The sequence below is a fragment of the Castor canadensis genome, chromosome 6 (genome assembly GCF_047511655.1).
Source record: "Castor canadensis chromosome 6, mCasCan1.hap1v2, whole genome shotgun sequence".
In the NCBI taxonomy this organism is placed as follows: domain Eukaryota; kingdom Metazoa; phylum Chordata; class Mammalia; order Rodentia; family Castoridae; genus Castor; species Castor canadensis.
In genome coordinates, this window is record NC_133391.1 from 41,519,038 (window position 1) to 41,535,705 (window position 16,668).

Genomic DNA, 16,668 nt, shown 5'->3' on the forward strand with positions numbered 1-16,668 from the left:
AGGAGGCGAGTCCGCGGTCGGGGTTTCCAGCGGTCCACTTCCTACGGCGAGCAGAAGGAGACAAACGCCGCCGCTCTTCGCTCCCACCTACCGCCTCTCGCCACAGTGGCCCTGGCCTTCCCTCCCGTGACCGCAGGGGCCGTGATACGTGTGTTCTCTCCGCGTTGCGACTCTGCCTTGGCGCCGAGTTATCGCCATCTGCCCTGCAGAGGACTGGGAGGTGCTGCCGGGCCCTTGCCGCGTTCCCAGGAGAGCGAAGTGGCCAGGCAGGAGCCGGGGGAGGAGTCCGGGCGTCCTTCGGCCGGCAGGGGGCGGGGCTAGGTGTGAGCGCAGGGGGCGTGGCCCGTGACGTCACGGGCGCCCGCCGTGCTGTGGCTGTGGCGGCGGAGGCTGTGGTAGTGGCGACGGCGGCGGGGGCGCCCGGGCGGCAGCAGCAGCAGCAGCAGCAGCGACAGCAGCAGCCCTGAGGAGGGTGAGACGACCGCGGCGGCGGGAGCTCGGAAGTCGGGCGGGACCTTGGAGTGTCCCGCTTTTTGCTGGCGCCGAGGCGTTTGCTGTTTCCTACCCGGCTCCTTGCTCCCGGCCCTGGCTGGGCAGGGTAGAGCGCCCCCGGGGAGGGGCGGAGCTGTAGGTGAGGCTCGGGACCCCCTCCCCCTCCTCCGCCGGTCGGGGGGATGGGGAGGTCCGGGAGGGCGGACCCCACCCCACCCCACTCCACCCAGCCCACCCCACCCCACCCCAGCCCACCGGCGAGCTCCACCCAGCCGGGCTCCGGGGTTGGGCGGGAGCCGGGGCGGCACGGCGGGGACCTCGGGCTGAAGGTGGGAGGTGGGGGCTCTGGCGCTCGGATGAACCCGGGGTGGCCGGATTGTGAAGCGTGATGTGGCGGGCGAGATACCGGGGACACGGAGGGATTGTAGAGCCCCGAGGCTGGCGTGCAGTCAGGGTGGGTCTGTGCGTGTCGGTGACTGATGTAAAAAATATTGAAGATGAACCTTTTTCCTTCTTTTTTTGGAAGTGCTGAGATAGACGATGAAGGGTTGTATTTCAAAAGGAGGATGAGCTGTGGAGGTTGCTCTCCGGGCGCGTGGAGAAGCTGTGGCACTAGATCTCCCATTCCCACTTTAGGGTTTTGGTTCTGTTTCTTTTTTCTTTCCTGGCTGGGTGAATGCAGGGTCGAGGAGGGAAGAGACTCTGCTTTGGCTCGGGTGGATGAATCTGAAGTTTCACACCCAGTAAGAGAGAAATCTCGGTTTTAGTTAGCCAACTTCATTCTGGCAATAACCATTAGGGAATAGGTCTTACACCAGCTTTTTAAAGGCATTGTTTTCCAGTTTTCTTTTAATTTTCTTTCTGCACCTAAAAGATCTCTTTATGTTATCTTGATATGTATTTTTAACAGGCCCATAAGAGAAGGCTTGAGACTCAGGTGGTTGCTTTGGAAGGTACATTTCTGAGCAGTAGTTGCAAGTGGTTGTGATCCACTGTTTTGGGTGGATAAAATGAACAAATTGAAGAGTATTGTTGGAGTTGTCTGAAAAATAGTTAAATGTTTTAAAGCACAGCTGTTTTTTACATCTCATTTTTTATTGGACCTTGACATCTAGACATTTTGTGTTCAACACTGAATTCTGGGAGGTGATTTTCCTCAATTGCAGATGTATTTATTGCAGTCTTTCAAACACTTTCAAAATGAAGGTTTTTTTTAGGTAGGCCCCTCAATTTCCACGCAGTGTTCCTAGAGTCAAGTGCACTTAAAATGCTTTTAAATAACATTTTGGGAGAATGTGTCTCACTTTGTTGGGAAATGTTACCCAGAGTAAACTGTGTTTCACAGTTTAGCTCAGTAAATCTGTATCTTCTTTTCTGGATTCCTTCTTCTTAGTAGATTATAGTATCCACTGCTACTACCTATCAATGTCTTTTGTCCGTTTGTTTGTTTCTTGGGGTGCTGGGGATCATGCCTGTGGCCTGGAACATGCTAGGCAAGTGCTCTGTCACAGAGTCACATTTCCAGCCCCAGTTAGTGTCTTAATTGAAGCTGTTTCTTGTTCAGCAAATAGGTCCTGTGATGGACATGTGTTATGTAATGGATGGAAGTAGGCATGATTCTCAATAATTCATTATGGAGGAAGAGAAGCTGTCATTAAATGGAATTTAAATAGTAACTTTCTCAAGGCTTACCCAAAATTGATTTGGGAAAATAGCCAGGGGAGTGCTTTCCTGTAACCCGAGAGATAAATAAATAGATTAGTTTCAGTAGTTGTAGAGTATTTCCCTTTTTACATACTTGTTTAATGAGCAAACTATTATCTTCCACAAATGCTTCTGCTTGTAGAACTTAGAGGAAACAGAAGATGTAATATCAAGTGAGACACTGTGCAGGCCGATTTATAGCTACAAATAAAAGATTAAATTAGCTGTATTCAGACATTGAATTATGGGTTGGTACCATGAATAGTTTTGATTTTGGATTTGTTGGAAGGAAAACTAAAAAAGATCTACAGATTTAGTTTTGGCTTTTCTTTTTGCGGTACTAGGGTTTAAACTCAGGGCCTACACTTTGAGCCACTCCACCACCCTTTTTTTTTGTGATGGATTTTTTCAAGATAGGGTCTTGTGAACTGTTTGCTCAGGCTGGCTTTGAACTGTGATCCTTCTGATCTCTGCTTCCTAAGTAGTAGTAAGATTGCCGGCGTGAGCCACTGGTGCCCAGCTAGTTTTGACTTTAACATTATATTTTGATTTAATTAATTCGGACAAATATGAACCAAGATACTGGATGAAATTTGTGCATGTGGACTCCTAAAATGACATTCGCATATTAACAGTGAGATGTGATTCTTATTTATAGGATTGAAGTTGTGTAATTTGGGGGAAAGCTAAGGGAGAAGCAACCTATTTAGAGACCTGGTTAGAATTTCTTGTTCCTGAAAAAACCTCTTATTTTTGAAGAAATGTTGCTTGCTGGTCATTCCTTGTGATATCCTTGTTGAGTGTACCAAGTTATTCTTTTTTTCTTTCTTGCTAAAGTCATAGAGAAATATGAGAGTCTCTTAATTCAGCATTAATACTGGAAACTTACAAGTGAAAGTTCTCAGAAATAGCTACTGTGTTTTACATTACACTTATGTTTTTAGAAGTAGTGTGAGAGCTATTAACTTTGTGTTTTATACAGATTGTATCAGAAACATTGATGGAAAAACATCAGAACAAAGTATTATGGCTAATTAATAATCAGAACATTGATTATCAGTTTTCAGAGCAATACATAATGATATGTGGAAGATAATTTATTCCTATGGCTCTTCATGTCTGACTGCCTTGGAATGTGGGCTCTGGAGTCAGAGTGCCTGAGTTCAAATCCTGGCTTTGCCATTGTATGACTTAGGGCAAACTTAATTTCTTAACCTTAACCTGTACCTTAAGTTCTTTATCTGTAAAATGAGAATAACAACAGTAGTACCTAACTTCTTAAAAATGATTAAATGAGTTAATTCATGTAGTTAACAACAGTTACGGCACATAATTAGCTGGTTTGCTAATATCTGTTGAATTTTTTTTAAGCCATGAACAGTATTTATTCGTTAACTTAATAAATACATATTGGGTATGTACTATGTGCCATGGGTTTTAGGTGCTGGCACATAATAGTGACCAAAGCAGACAAAAATCTATGGAATCCTAGTTGAGGAGACGTACGAAGAAATAAATACATGAATAAATTACACATATATTAGGTGTTGATAAGTATCATGAAGAGAAATGAAATAAGAAGAGGGTAGGGAATGTGGGGATGAGGATGCAGGAGGCTTGTAGATCATTGGAAGGCCTCTGAGTTTTATTGTGAGTAGGGTAGGGGAGCCACTGGAGTTTTTAGCAGAGCATTTCATAATCTGACTTGTGTTTTAAAAGAATGACTCTACTGAGGTCTTAGATCATGGATGCAAGATAGAAATAAGGACACTAAGCAGGAGGTCACATAGCATTGTTCTGAGTGAGGGTGGTTTTTACCAAGTGATAGCAAGGTGAAGTGGTGAGAAGCTGTTGAATTTCATATATATTTAGGGTAGACTTTTTGTTTGCTGATAATTTGATGTGAGATGTAAGCAAAACAAAAGAATAAAGAGTAAAGTTTTTGGCTTGAGTGGCTAGAAGAGTGATGCTGCCTTACTTGAGGTAGAGCAGTGGATGGAGCATATTTGGGGAGAAACCAGTAGTTCTGGGGAGATGTCTAGGAAGAATGAGAAATTTGACTATTTTTAACTGTTATGTAAAGTTATGAGATGATGAGCTCATCAGGGGAGTGAATTTAGGTAGAGAAGAGATCCAAGCATCTGAGCTTTGGGGCACTGATTCATTCATTTATTCATTCAACAGCTATTTAGTAAGTATGGTTCTGGGTACTTTTTTTAGGCATTGGGGATATAGTGGTGAACAAAGCTGACACACATCTCTATCCTCACGGTCCTTCCCTTTCCAAGAAACTGGAAGATACACTGAGGAAATGAACCTGGCAGACTGATAAGAGGCCACTGAGTAAGGAGGAAAACCAGAAGAGCCTGATGTTCTAGAAGTGAAGGAAAGGGAAGTTTAGGAGGAGGGAATGATCAACTGTGGCCATTGTTTAAAGATGTGTCAGAGTGTTGGGTAAGAGAATTCTGTTCAACGATAATGTCTGGTAACAGAGAGATGACTAAATATCTTGGTGTGAGACAGATGAGACAAATGTAAAAATCATTTCAGTTTTTTACCTCCCTGGATTGACTTTTAAAAAATACTTTATTCTTTTTAGAACAAAATAGGCAAATTTGGAGGGTCTACTTGTATGAAGGAGATGTATGTGACCTTTTTTGTTATTAATCTTATGTATATTTACTTTTTTTAAATAGATAATATGTGTACCCAAATCAGAAGGCATAAAAGAATATTCAGGGAAAAGTAAGTCTCTTCTCTCTCATCCTATTTTTTTCTTGAAGACAGTCACTGTTTCCAGTTTTTCATATCAGTGAAATTCTGTGGAATAATCTGGCAGTTAGTTTGTTCTAAAATTGCATACATACAAGAAGTATTTGTATCTTTTAATCTAATGGTGAACTCTGGCACTATTTTAGAATAGATTATTTAAATGATAAGTTTAGAACCCTTTCTAAGAGAAATAGTAATCAGTAGGATCCAATATGGATTCACTAAGTCACATCACAGTAATTCTAGTTTCATAGAATCAACCTGGTCACTTGACTGACAAGTAAAAGCTATTCAGCAGGATTTCATATAGCTAGACTTCAGCTAGATCTTTTCATGCTATCTTTGTGGAAAATATGAAAAATTGTGTCCTAGATTTCATGAGGACAGTGACTGTCATGTTCTCTACTGAACAAATAATAGGTACTTAATAAATAGTTGATGAATGGTTGGATAATAGTACAGTTAAGTGAATTCATAACTGGTTGAATGGCTGGACACGGAAGATAGAGTTGTTAACTGAGGATTAAGAGTTTGAGGAATCAGTGTTAGAGGACGTGTGTGTGTGTGTGTGTGTGTGTGTGTGTGTGTGTGTGTGTATTGAAATGACTAGAATGGTAGCAGGAATGGTGGCAGAGAGGAGAGTGGCAACTCTACACTAGTTGATATATAACCTCACTGAATGTAGGGGTGTCCAGCTTGTTATTAGCTGATAGTGAACAGGGGAGGTAAAGACTGTGCTGTTGAATAGCGGGAGAATCAGAGTAAGGATTTTCATGAGAATTCAGGAATAATGGTCTGGTAGCAGCATTGGGAGAAAGTATAGTACCAGCCTTATTTCCCAATATTTGGTGTAGCTGAGAAACTGAATAGCTTACATTCGAAAGGGGTAAGAGGTGTCCTGACTGAAAAGCCAGTTTTTGGTTAAGGCGAAGAGGTAGGAACATTTCAAGGAAGTTGAGGGTTTCTGTGAAAGTAAATTTTTCTTGGCTTCTTACTATCATCATTTGAACTTAAAAAGTGTCTCTTGTCTTAACAAAGAAAATCTCCCACCTCATACTTTATTGTTCTGAGTTGCTCTCTGCTTTATAGCCAGACCTCTTTGAAAGAGTTGATGTTCATTTCCTTTTCTTCACCTGTGATTTTAATCTCAACCTATTTCTGTCTTGTGTCTGCTTCCACTATTTCACTGAAACTGAAAATAGCCAATGAAAATGAGATATGAAAATAGACAGTGGCTCTTTTTCGGTTCTTTTATTTAGCAGCTCTTCTAGTTGTCTGTTGCTACCTAACAAATGACCCTCAAATTTAGTAAACAGCATTTATTGTTTCATAGTTTCTATGGGCCAGGAATCTAGGTGTGTTTGATGTCTCTGATTCAGGGTCTCTTGTAAGGCTGACAGGTATTGACCAAGACTGTGGTCATCTCAGAGCTCCACTGGAGGAGGCTCTGCTTCCAGGCTTACTCACATGGCTTTTTGGCAGGCCTCAGGTCTTTGTTGGCTTTTGCTGGAGAAATCAGTTCCTTGCAATTTGGGTTGTTGCATAGTTTTACTTATAGCGTGACACCTTTCTTCTCTTGTATCAAGAGCTCTGTGGGGATGAGGGGAGAGTCTTTTTGTAACCTAATCTTGGAAGTGGTGTGCTATTACTTTTGCTGTATTCTGTTCATTAGAAGCTTGTTACTAGATCCAACACACTCTTTGAGATTTCATAATGGTGTGAATACTAGGAGGCAAAGATCATTCAGAGCCTTGTTGAACACTGCCTACCATAGCAGTATTAGACAGTTGATTTCTCCTTCCTTTGTAAAGTTCTTTTTTCTTGGGGGGTTTTACAATAGTATACTTTCTGCTTTTCTTGTTAGTTCTCTGGCCTCTTTCTCAGTTACCTTTTGAATCTGTGTCTGCCCTTTCATTAAATGTTTGAATTTCTCTAGGGCACCTCATCTCCTTCTGGTTAATTTTTCACCTTATGCTGAGTATTTGGTTTTCTGTCTTCTTAGTCTTAAGTACCAATATATCCATTTGGTCCTCAATATTTCCATTTGAATGCTCCCAATCTGAATATATGATTCCAGCTTTTCCTCTGGAGTTTCTTAATTCATTAAATGACATCACCAGTTACTTACACAAGAAATAAGCATGATGTTCTTGATCCTTCCCACTCTTGTATCTTCCATTTTACTCTTCTCTATTGATTTTATAAAAGTCATTACTGTTCAGTGATGGTATCAGTAGTTTTATGAGGTATTGGATCCCCTGCCAGGTTTTAAGCGTTGGATGTATATTTGCTAAGGTTTCTTCCAATCTGTATCTATAGCTTTTGAAGATTTTTGATTAGGAGACATATGATCAGAGGTGTGCTTCAGAAGTATACTGCTTTTGAACCATCTGTTTTAAGTGGTTCACCAAAGAGTAAAATTAAGCAACTATATTCTTTCTAATTTACTATGCTATTCTATGTGATGAATAGACAATTTGCAGCTGACTGCCCTCTTTATATATATTAATTTCATTTTTTCCCTTGATTGCTATTCTTTTTTTACTTGAAAACCCTTTTATTAGGAAGTAAGATAACCAGTGGGGGAAAACTGTGAAGTTCAGTTAAACATCTATGAAATAAATAAACTTTTGGACCCTAAACAAAATAGCTTTTTTTTTTTGGCAGTACTGGGATTGAACTCAGGGACTTGAGCTTGATAGGCAGGCACTCTACCACTTTAGCTACATTTCCTGACCACAAAATAGCTATTTAAGTAGCAAGATATGTAAAACAACAAATTGTTGTGAAATAAACAAGTTAACAAACAAATACTTGTATAGTCATCAAGTAGGTCAAACTTTAGGACCTTGCTAGCATTCTAGAAGCTTTCCTTATTCTTTCCCAATCACAATATACTCCTACCCTAAAAAGATAGTCACTATCCTGACTTGTGGAACCATGTCTTGCTTTTCTTTCTTTTTTTGTGATAGGATCCCGCTATGTAGCTCAGGCTGGCCTTGACTTGCTATGTAGCCCAAAGCTTGTCTAGAACTTGTGATCCTCCTGATTCAGCCTTCAAATAATGGGATTACAGACATGTATCACCCAGTGTGGCAGAGGTTTTTTTTTGGGGGGGAGAGGGGTTAGTAGTGGAGATCAACCCAGGGCTTTGTGCATGCTGGTCAAGAGCTCCGTCACCCCTTGCTTTTCTTTATATAGTAGGTCCCCCTCATCTGGGGAGAATACATTTAAAAATACCTTGTTGGAGTCGAGTGATGGCACCTTCAGGAGGCTGCAGTAGGAAGATCATGACTTGGAGGCCGGCCTTGGCTACATAGTAAGTTCAAGGCTAGCCAGAGCTATGTATTGTGACCTTGTCTCAAAAAAACAAAAACAAGACTACTAAAAAAGAAAAAAGCAAAACAAAACAACGCCCCCCCAAAAACAAACAAACAAAAAGAAGCAACAAACAAACAAAAGCCCTCCGAGAATGTCTTTAATGGCTCATGCCTATAATCCTAGCTACTCAGGAGGCAGAGATCAGAAAGATTGTGGTTCAAAGCCATCCCGGGCAAATTGTTTGCAAGACTCTATCTTGAAAAACCCTTCACAAAAAAAGAGCTGGTGGAGTGGCTCAAGGTGTAGGACCTGAGTTCAAGCCCCAGCACCACACACATACACACAAAAGTTACTTTTTGCTTTTTTGAGACAGGGTCTTGAATTCATGATCCTCTTGCCTCGTGTTCCCCAGTGTGGGATTACAGGTGTGAGCCACCCAAGCCCAGCTCAGTAAGAATGTCTTTTTGACATTAAATGTCTGTCAGTGATTGTCGAGGTTAGTAATCAAGACAGTGTGGAATTGGTATAGGGATAGATATTCAGATCTAAGGGGCAGGAAATCCAGAAATAAACCCACACATTTATAATTGATTGATTTGTGATGGAAGTGCCAAGATAATTAAGTGAGGGAAAAGATAGCCTTTCCAACAAAAGTAATAGAAAATTATATACCCATATGTAAAAAAAATAAATGAACCTCAAGTCTTATAGAGAGATGTTTTCAGTTCTTGGATAAAGAAAAGTTTTATTTGTTGATGAGATGGAATCTCATTATGTTGCCCAGGCTGGTTTCAAAACTCTTGGAGTCAAGTGATTCTCCCCCTACCCCTCTCCGTCTCCTGAGTAGCTAGAATTACAGGTGAGACCCACCATGACCACCTAGGATTTCTTAGATATCATACATAAAAGGGGAGGAAAAAGAGACAGTTTGGCCTTTATCAAAATTAAAAGTTTTGCTCTTCTAATGACATCATTAAGAAATATATACAAACTACAGATGGGAGAAAGTACTTGCAAATCATACAGCTGATGAAGCTCTTGTGTCCAGAGCATGTGAAGAACTCTTGCCAACTGAAAAATAAATCCAAAGAAAATAATGTGCAAAATATTTGAATAGATTACCAACATGGTAAAATGTACTTGAAAAAGTTGCTTACCATCATACTTTGTTAGGTAGGAGATGCCACAGTGAAATACTGCCACACCCACATCCAGTGGCTTGAATCACAAGATTGAAATTGTATTGGCAAGGATGTGCAGAAACTGCATTTATTGTACATTGCTGGTGGAAACATTAAATGTTATAGTCATTATTGAAAATAGTTTGGTTTCTACACTTGATCTTACCTGAAAGGCTGAGAAGCAATAGTTTGATAATTTAAGTTAAACATATGTTTTCTATATGTCCTTAGCCTTTGGACTCAGGTATCTACCAAAGAGAAAATGAAAACGTATCCATACAAAGAATTGTGTACAGCATGATTAGCAGTAATGAAACTGGGGATTAGTTCTGCTGGTGAGCTGATGATAAAAGGAACAAATTACTGATAGATGTAACAACATAAACCAGCCTCAAAAACTTTATGCTAAATGAAAAACTCACTTTTTACAGTTTTATTATGTGAAATTTATAGAAAATGCAAATCATGGTGGGGTGGAATTGAGGATTAACTGAGAATGTGTATAAGAAACATTTTGAGAAAGTTGAAGTATTCTGGATCTGGATTGTGGCAATGGTTGTACAACTGTATCAATCTGTACACTTAAAATGGATAAATTTTATGGTATGTAAATTGTGATTTTAATAAAGCTATTTACAAAAGGAAAAATTTTTGGTTATTAACCTCTTGAATCTTCATATAAATTTTAGAATCAGTTTGCCAATATAAGAACTATTTTGGGGGCTGGAGGTATAGTGTAGCTCAGTGGTAGAGCACTTGCCTAGCATGCATGTGTCCCTGGGTTTGTTCCCCACATTGCCACACGCACAAAAAAGGTTGACTTGTAGATTAAATTGAGTAAAGTTGATTCTTTATAATTTTGAGTGTTTGAATTATTGAATATAGTGTTTCCATTTATGTTGCATTTCATATCTCTCAGCAGCGTTTTATAATTTTTTTTTTTAGTACTGGGTTTGAACTGGGGGCCTTGAGCTTTAGTTATTTTTTAGGTAGAGTCTGGAGTTTTTGCCTGGGGCCTGGCCTCAGACCATGATCCTCCTATCCTATGACTCCCAAGTAGCTAGAATCACAGGTGCACACTGCCATGCTATTTTGTGGTTGAGATGGGGGTCTTGCTAACTTCTTGCCTGCCTGGGTTGGTCTCAATCACAATCCTCATATCTCCACCTTGCTGAATAGTTAGAATTACAGGTATGAGCCACTGCACCAGCTCTTTTTTTTAAGAGACATGGTCTTGTTATGTTGTCCAAGTTGGCCTTGAACTTCTGATCTCAAATGATTCTCCTGTCTTAGTCTCCTGAGTAGTTGGAACTACTGGCACACACAGCTATTCCTGATTTTTAAAAAGTTTTAAAATTTATTGTTGGTATATGGAAATAAAATGAATTTTGAGTATGGAGTATTTTTCTTAATTTTGCCACAGTCTTATTCTAATAACTTTATAGATTCTCTTAGATTTCCAACTTACATAATCATGTCATTTATGAATAATTACTGTTTTGTCTCTTTCTGCTTTTTTTTCTTTTTTTAGTGGTGGTACTGGAGTTTGAACTAGGGCTTCATGCTTATCAGGCAAATGCTCTACCACCTGAGCCCCTCCGCCAGTTTTTTTTTTTTTTGCATGCTGAAGATCAGACTGGCTTTAAAACTTGATCCTCCTGATCTCTGCCTCCTGAGTAGCTAGCATTACAGGTGTGAGCCACCTGCATCTGGCATCTTTGCAGTTCTTGTGCCTTTTTCTTCCCTTACTTCACTGGCCATGATTTCTGGCATGTTGCTGAATAGAGTGGGGTAAGAAGATGTCCTTGTCAGTTTCTCATCTCAAAGGAAATTGTTCAACTTTTCTCTATTAAGTACGACGTTGTCAAGCAAACACGCAAGATAAGGCAAAGCCTAGGCCTGTGTCTGTCTTGATTTGACTGGTAAAGATAAAATGAATCCAGACAGTTCGTCACTTACATAGTCAGCAGAAAGAAGAATAAGCCAAAGGTGCTGGTACCCTGCAGCCTGTCCTACCCTTCAAAAGGGATATCTGAGCCAGACAGAGAGCAGGAAGATCGTTGTTTGAAGCTAGCCCAGGAAGAAGTTCATTAGACCCTATCTCAAAGATACCCAGCTAAAAATAGAGCTGGTGGAGTGGCTCAAGTGGTAAAGCGCCTGCTTAGCAAGTGTGATGCTCTGAGTTCAAATCCCATTACCGCAAAAAAAAAAAAAAGATATCTATTGCATTTTGACCTATTGATCAAATTTAGTTTTTTAACATGTTAAGATGGTTAACTATGCCTGGATATTAAAATTCATTTTTACTAGTTAAATAATTTCTTAACGTTCTTGTTTCTGTGATTGTTTTTTCAAGATAAGGTCTCACAAGGTATTTGCCCAGGGCTGGCTTCGAACCATGATCCTCCTTATCTCTCCCTCCTGAGTAGCTAAGATTATAGCTGTGAGCCACTGGTGCCCAGCTTTAACTTTTTTTTTCCTTTAAAAGTTTTCACTTACTTGAAAAAAATTCATAGATGATTTTTCTTCTTGTTGGCTGCCTGCCTTTTTTCCCCTCGAGTATATATGTAATTTTTTTCCTTGTCTGTATAGAATTTGTTTTTGTTGAATTTCTCAAGGGAGAAAAACTACATTGAACCTTTGATTAATCAGTGACAAGTTATTAAAGATTGAAGAGACTCACGGTTTCTTCTAAAACAAGAAGTACTTGTATTTTACATCTTTAATGCATATCCCTACAGATGTTACATGAGTACATGAGTGTCTTTTCTGCCTTCATGGCAATGTTCATTTTATTTTCATTAATGGCGGGTAATTTTGAGTATTTCAAATAGATTTTTGTCTCTTTTCTGCAAACTTATTAAATTGAGATTGAACCTTAGCTTCACGTTGGTTCTCCCCTGCATTTAAGTGGAAAGTTATTAAGTAGAAAAGTTACTGAAGATAGACAGAGTTACTGTCTATTTCAGTGAGTTTTCTTTTTTCTTTCTGGTGGTACTGGGGTTTGAACTCAGGGCCTTACTCTTGCTAGGCAAGTGTTCTTGACTTTATTTTTAGATAGGGTTTCAAATTTTTGCTTGGACTGGTCTCAGATCTCCATCCTCTAGCCTTTTGAGTAGCTGGGATTACAGGTGAGAACCATCATTCCTTGCTTGTTTTTTTTTTACATAAGGTCTCACTAACTTTTTCCCTGGGCTGACCTTGGAATGAATGCCTGTTTTTCCTGCATCAATCTCCAGAGTGCTGGGGTTATAGGTTGTGTATCAATATATGCCCAGTCTTCTCTGTGATTTTTGTAGTGGTTAGTTGTTAGTCAGTTTTTTTAATGTAGCCAAGTTTTCGAGCCCATTCTGAAATAATTTGTTTTTATCCTTAGGGCCTGATAACTCTTTTTTATTTTCCTTTGTGGTGCTGGGGATTGAAGTCATGACCTTACACATGCCAAACACTCTACCACAGAACCACATCTTCAGCCTGTTTTATTTTATTTATTTATTTTTGAGATGAGGTCTTACTCTGTTGTCCTGGCTGACTTTGAACTCGTGTCCTCAGGTGATCCTTCTGCCTTAGGCTTCCTCATAGCTGGGACTCCCCAGAAGTGGGTGCCACAGGACCTGACTGGTTGATAATTATTAATTTAAATAGAGTGGTAATTTTTATCAGCTTTCCTAGTGGTTACTAAAAATAAGTTAATTGAAAATGAGCATAAACTGTTAGATTTAAACTGACATTTGCCAGTAAAATATAAATATAATGCTATTGTATTTTTATATAGCCAGTATATATGTGTATCTTTTATTAATCATTCAGAATATTTTTCAAAAGTTGAAATTTAGAGATTGATTCTCAACAAATGAACATTAAGATTATTTTAAATACTATATATATATATAAAGGAAAATCAGCTTGACAAAGATTTTATTTTCATAGTTATTCAAGAGTATATACCTGAGCTGAGTGTGGTGGTACACACCTGTAATCTCAACACTACCAGTGCTTCCAAACACTTGGGAGGTTAAAGCAGGAAAATCTTATGTTCAAGGCTAGCCTGGGTTACATAGGAAATCCTGTTTCAAAAATCAAAACAATAAAAAAAAATCTAAAGTGTGCACATGCAAGCCAGGTATGGTGATGCCTGTAGTTCCAGTTCTTTGGGAGGCTGCAGTGGAGAATTGCTTCAATCTATGAGTTCGGAACCAGCCTGGTAACATGGTGAGATCCTATAGTAACACAAATTAAAAAACAAAGTGGCAGTTGTTTCATTAAAAATAAAAATACAGGGTTAGGAATATGGCTCAATGGTGAGCACTTGCCTAGCACGTGTGAGACTCTGGGCTTCATCTCCAGCACCACACACCTATTTCATGTTTTCTTTTTCCCTTACCTCTTCTAAAAACTAGGGAACATCTAAAGTACTTCATTTGTGTGCTGTAACTGTGTATTGTGCTCCAGCTAGGCAACATGCAATGTTTGAGTCATGTCTCTGCCCTCAGGATGCAGGTGACGGGGGAGGGAGGCAAGTAAACAGGCAGTTGTTCTAAGTGTGTGATAAGCCTTAAAGGTGTGAGCAAGAAGTGGAACGAGAGTGATGAAAGGTGAGGCTGGAAAAGGGTTAGGTGAAGAAGAGCTTTGTAAACCATGTGAAATCTGAATTTTTACCTCAAGGCAATGACAAGACTTCAGAGAGACTTCTGAATAAAGGAAATAACAGATTTATCTTTTAATTTTACAAAGAGTGGTAGGAGGAAGCAAACTAGAGGATGTGAACTTATTCCTAGTGAACCCTGAAAACTGAAACAGTGACAACGGGGCAAACAAGCACACAGAATTGAAAGCTTTCTGATGGGTTGTTGCAAACTGTTTGCCCAGGCTGGCCTCAAACCATGATCCTCCTGATCTCAGCCTCCCAAGTAGCTAGGCTTGCAGTTGTGAGCCGTTGGTGCCTGGCTAGAAATGTGTATTTTGAAAGAGGATTGTGTTACTGAGAAGTGCTTATTATGAGCCAGATAGTATGTTAAATGCTTTATATGCTATAAAATATTTTTAAGAAGACAGGACGGTAAGTGAATGTGGCGGTACACATCTGTAAATCCAGCACATGGGAGGCTGAGACAGAAGGATTTCAAGTTCAAGGTCAGTCTGGGCTTTATCGTGAGACCCTGTCTGAAAAAGAAAAACAAAACCTGAAAATTTTCAGTCATAACCAAAAGGCAAAAAACGAATGTGCAGTGTATTTTTGTATCAGTTCACACTGGTTTTGCCACCATATTAGTTACAAAATTTTTGGATTTTCAAAGAGTTTTAGAATTTAGATTTGCAGATAAGAGACAGGGCTTCACTGTTGTAGAGGCTGGTCTTGAATTCCTGGATCCTTCTGCCTCAACTTCCTGAGTAGCTGGGAGTACAAGTGTGTCCCACTATGCCTGGCTTGACCTTTTTATTTTATTTGCTTAGCTTAATTATGTGATAGGATTTGTTGAAGTTTGTGTTGAACTGATCATGATTTAGGATGACGTTTGGTATAAAATATGAGATATTGAAGTTACGATTTAATATTTTAGCATTAAAAAATCAGGATGTCAGTGGGGACTGGAGTCATTGGGAAAGGCAACCCAACCAGAATTTATCTTTCTTGAACTATGTGGCACAGTAGAGAACAACTATGATTTGCAACCTTGTGTTTATTTCTAAGTATCTACTTGACACCGTGAGAACATTTATAGAACTTACAATTAACTTGATTAACCGATTGATAAGAATGATTGAAACCTGCAATTAACTGGATTGTAACTGGGTTTCTTACCCTTCCATAAGAAAGGATGAACTGGTAACTGGGGCATATGTTAAGATTGCTTCTTTAAATTGGCAGTGTAGCTCCTAGCAGAAATGCTGTTTAAGGTAATTGCCAGTGAGACATTTCTGCTTTGGGCACTGTCCTTGTCAGTATTGGGGATTCAGATTAAGATCCTGTAACTAGATGCATGGTATTAGCGCATATGTAGTATTATTCACTTACATGTTGAAGGTGGAGACATCTGTGCTTTCTTTAATATGTAGATTTTTTAGTTTTTTTTCTTAAGCCTTTTACTACTCACAGAAATCTAAGCAAGCAGCATCTGGGGCTTGCCCATTCATTACTGGGTAAGTTAGTGTTGAATGGAGAACCTGACTTAGTTTATAGTGAGGTTTTTTTTTTTTTTTTTTTTTTTTTTGAGACAGTCTCACTATAGCCCATGCTGGCCTGGAGTTCAATATGTGCCCAGACTGGCTTCGAATTCACATTCCTCCTGCCTCAACTTCCTGAGTGCTTTTTTTCCCTTTAGTATATAAGCAACAGAAGAAGTGGCTCTATCTGACCTTTCAGAAATAGCTTGTTACCATCCAAATCATTCCTATGTGTATGCAAACATGTGTATATTGCTTTATATACAAATGATTGTGTTAAGAGCGTTTTTTTGTAACTGGCTTTCTTTTCTACTTCACAATATATTTTAGATGTCTTTGCATGTCAGATATAGATAAACATTGTATTTTATAGTTTGGAGACAACGTAATTTATTTAACCAATCCCTTGTTGGAAATTTAAATTTTCATCTTACTGGTATAAGCAACACAAAAATTGAACATGAGTGCATGTGTATCTTGGAACCAGTGAACAATTATTTGTTATTTATTTGAGGCAGCATCTCATTCTAGCCCAGGCCAATCTCAAATTCAGGATTCTCCTACCTCAGCTTTCTGATTGCTGGGATTACAAGTATGCACTCCCACACCTAGCTTGGGAATATTTTTAAAAAGTGAAAGTTTTACTTCAAATGGTACGTACATTTCAAATTCTGATAGATTTTGCCAGAATGTACTTCAATGTGATTTTTAGATTTTTAGTCTATTGTTAATTTTTTCATGGAGAGCTTAGGATGGCTGCATATTTCTTGCCCTCAGTAATAGAGCTTTTTGAGAAAATGAACAGAATCTTTAAAAAAAGATTGAAATACAGTGTTTAAAACACTTAACTCATTTTCTGGTAATAAATGCTAATTACTGTTGAGTATAACCCCTTAAAGCAGGTTGGACAAGTAATTTTGAGATTTAGGTTAGAATTTTATTTACAATGCTTTAAAAAGCTGGTGAGTGGTGTGTTGCTTCACCTTCTAAATATGTCATAGCACATCTATATCAGTCTGATCAATTATAATTA

The 16,668-nt window shown here is 39.2% G+C and overlaps 1 protein-coding gene across 10 annotated transcripts in view; it reads left to right on the forward strand.

Annotated features, from left to right (window-relative positions):
- The first annotated feature begins 350 nt into the window (after window positions 1–350).
- Window positions 351–16,668, forward strand: part of Erc1 (ELKS/RAB6-interacting/CAST family member 1) — a 442,275-nt gene continuing 425,957 nt past the window's right edge. For 3 of the 10 annotated variants that reach the window (XM_074076349.1, XM_074076352.1, XM_074076358.1), the window contains exon 1: window positions 364–631. The gene's annotated coding sequence lies outside the window, so the exon portion shown is untranslated. Of the gene's footprint in view, window positions 632–7,761; window positions 8,288–16,668 lie in introns of those variants that run through there. The other 7 variants (XM_074076357.1, XM_074076360.1, XM_074076359.1 and 4 more) reach the window with 4 other exon arrangements.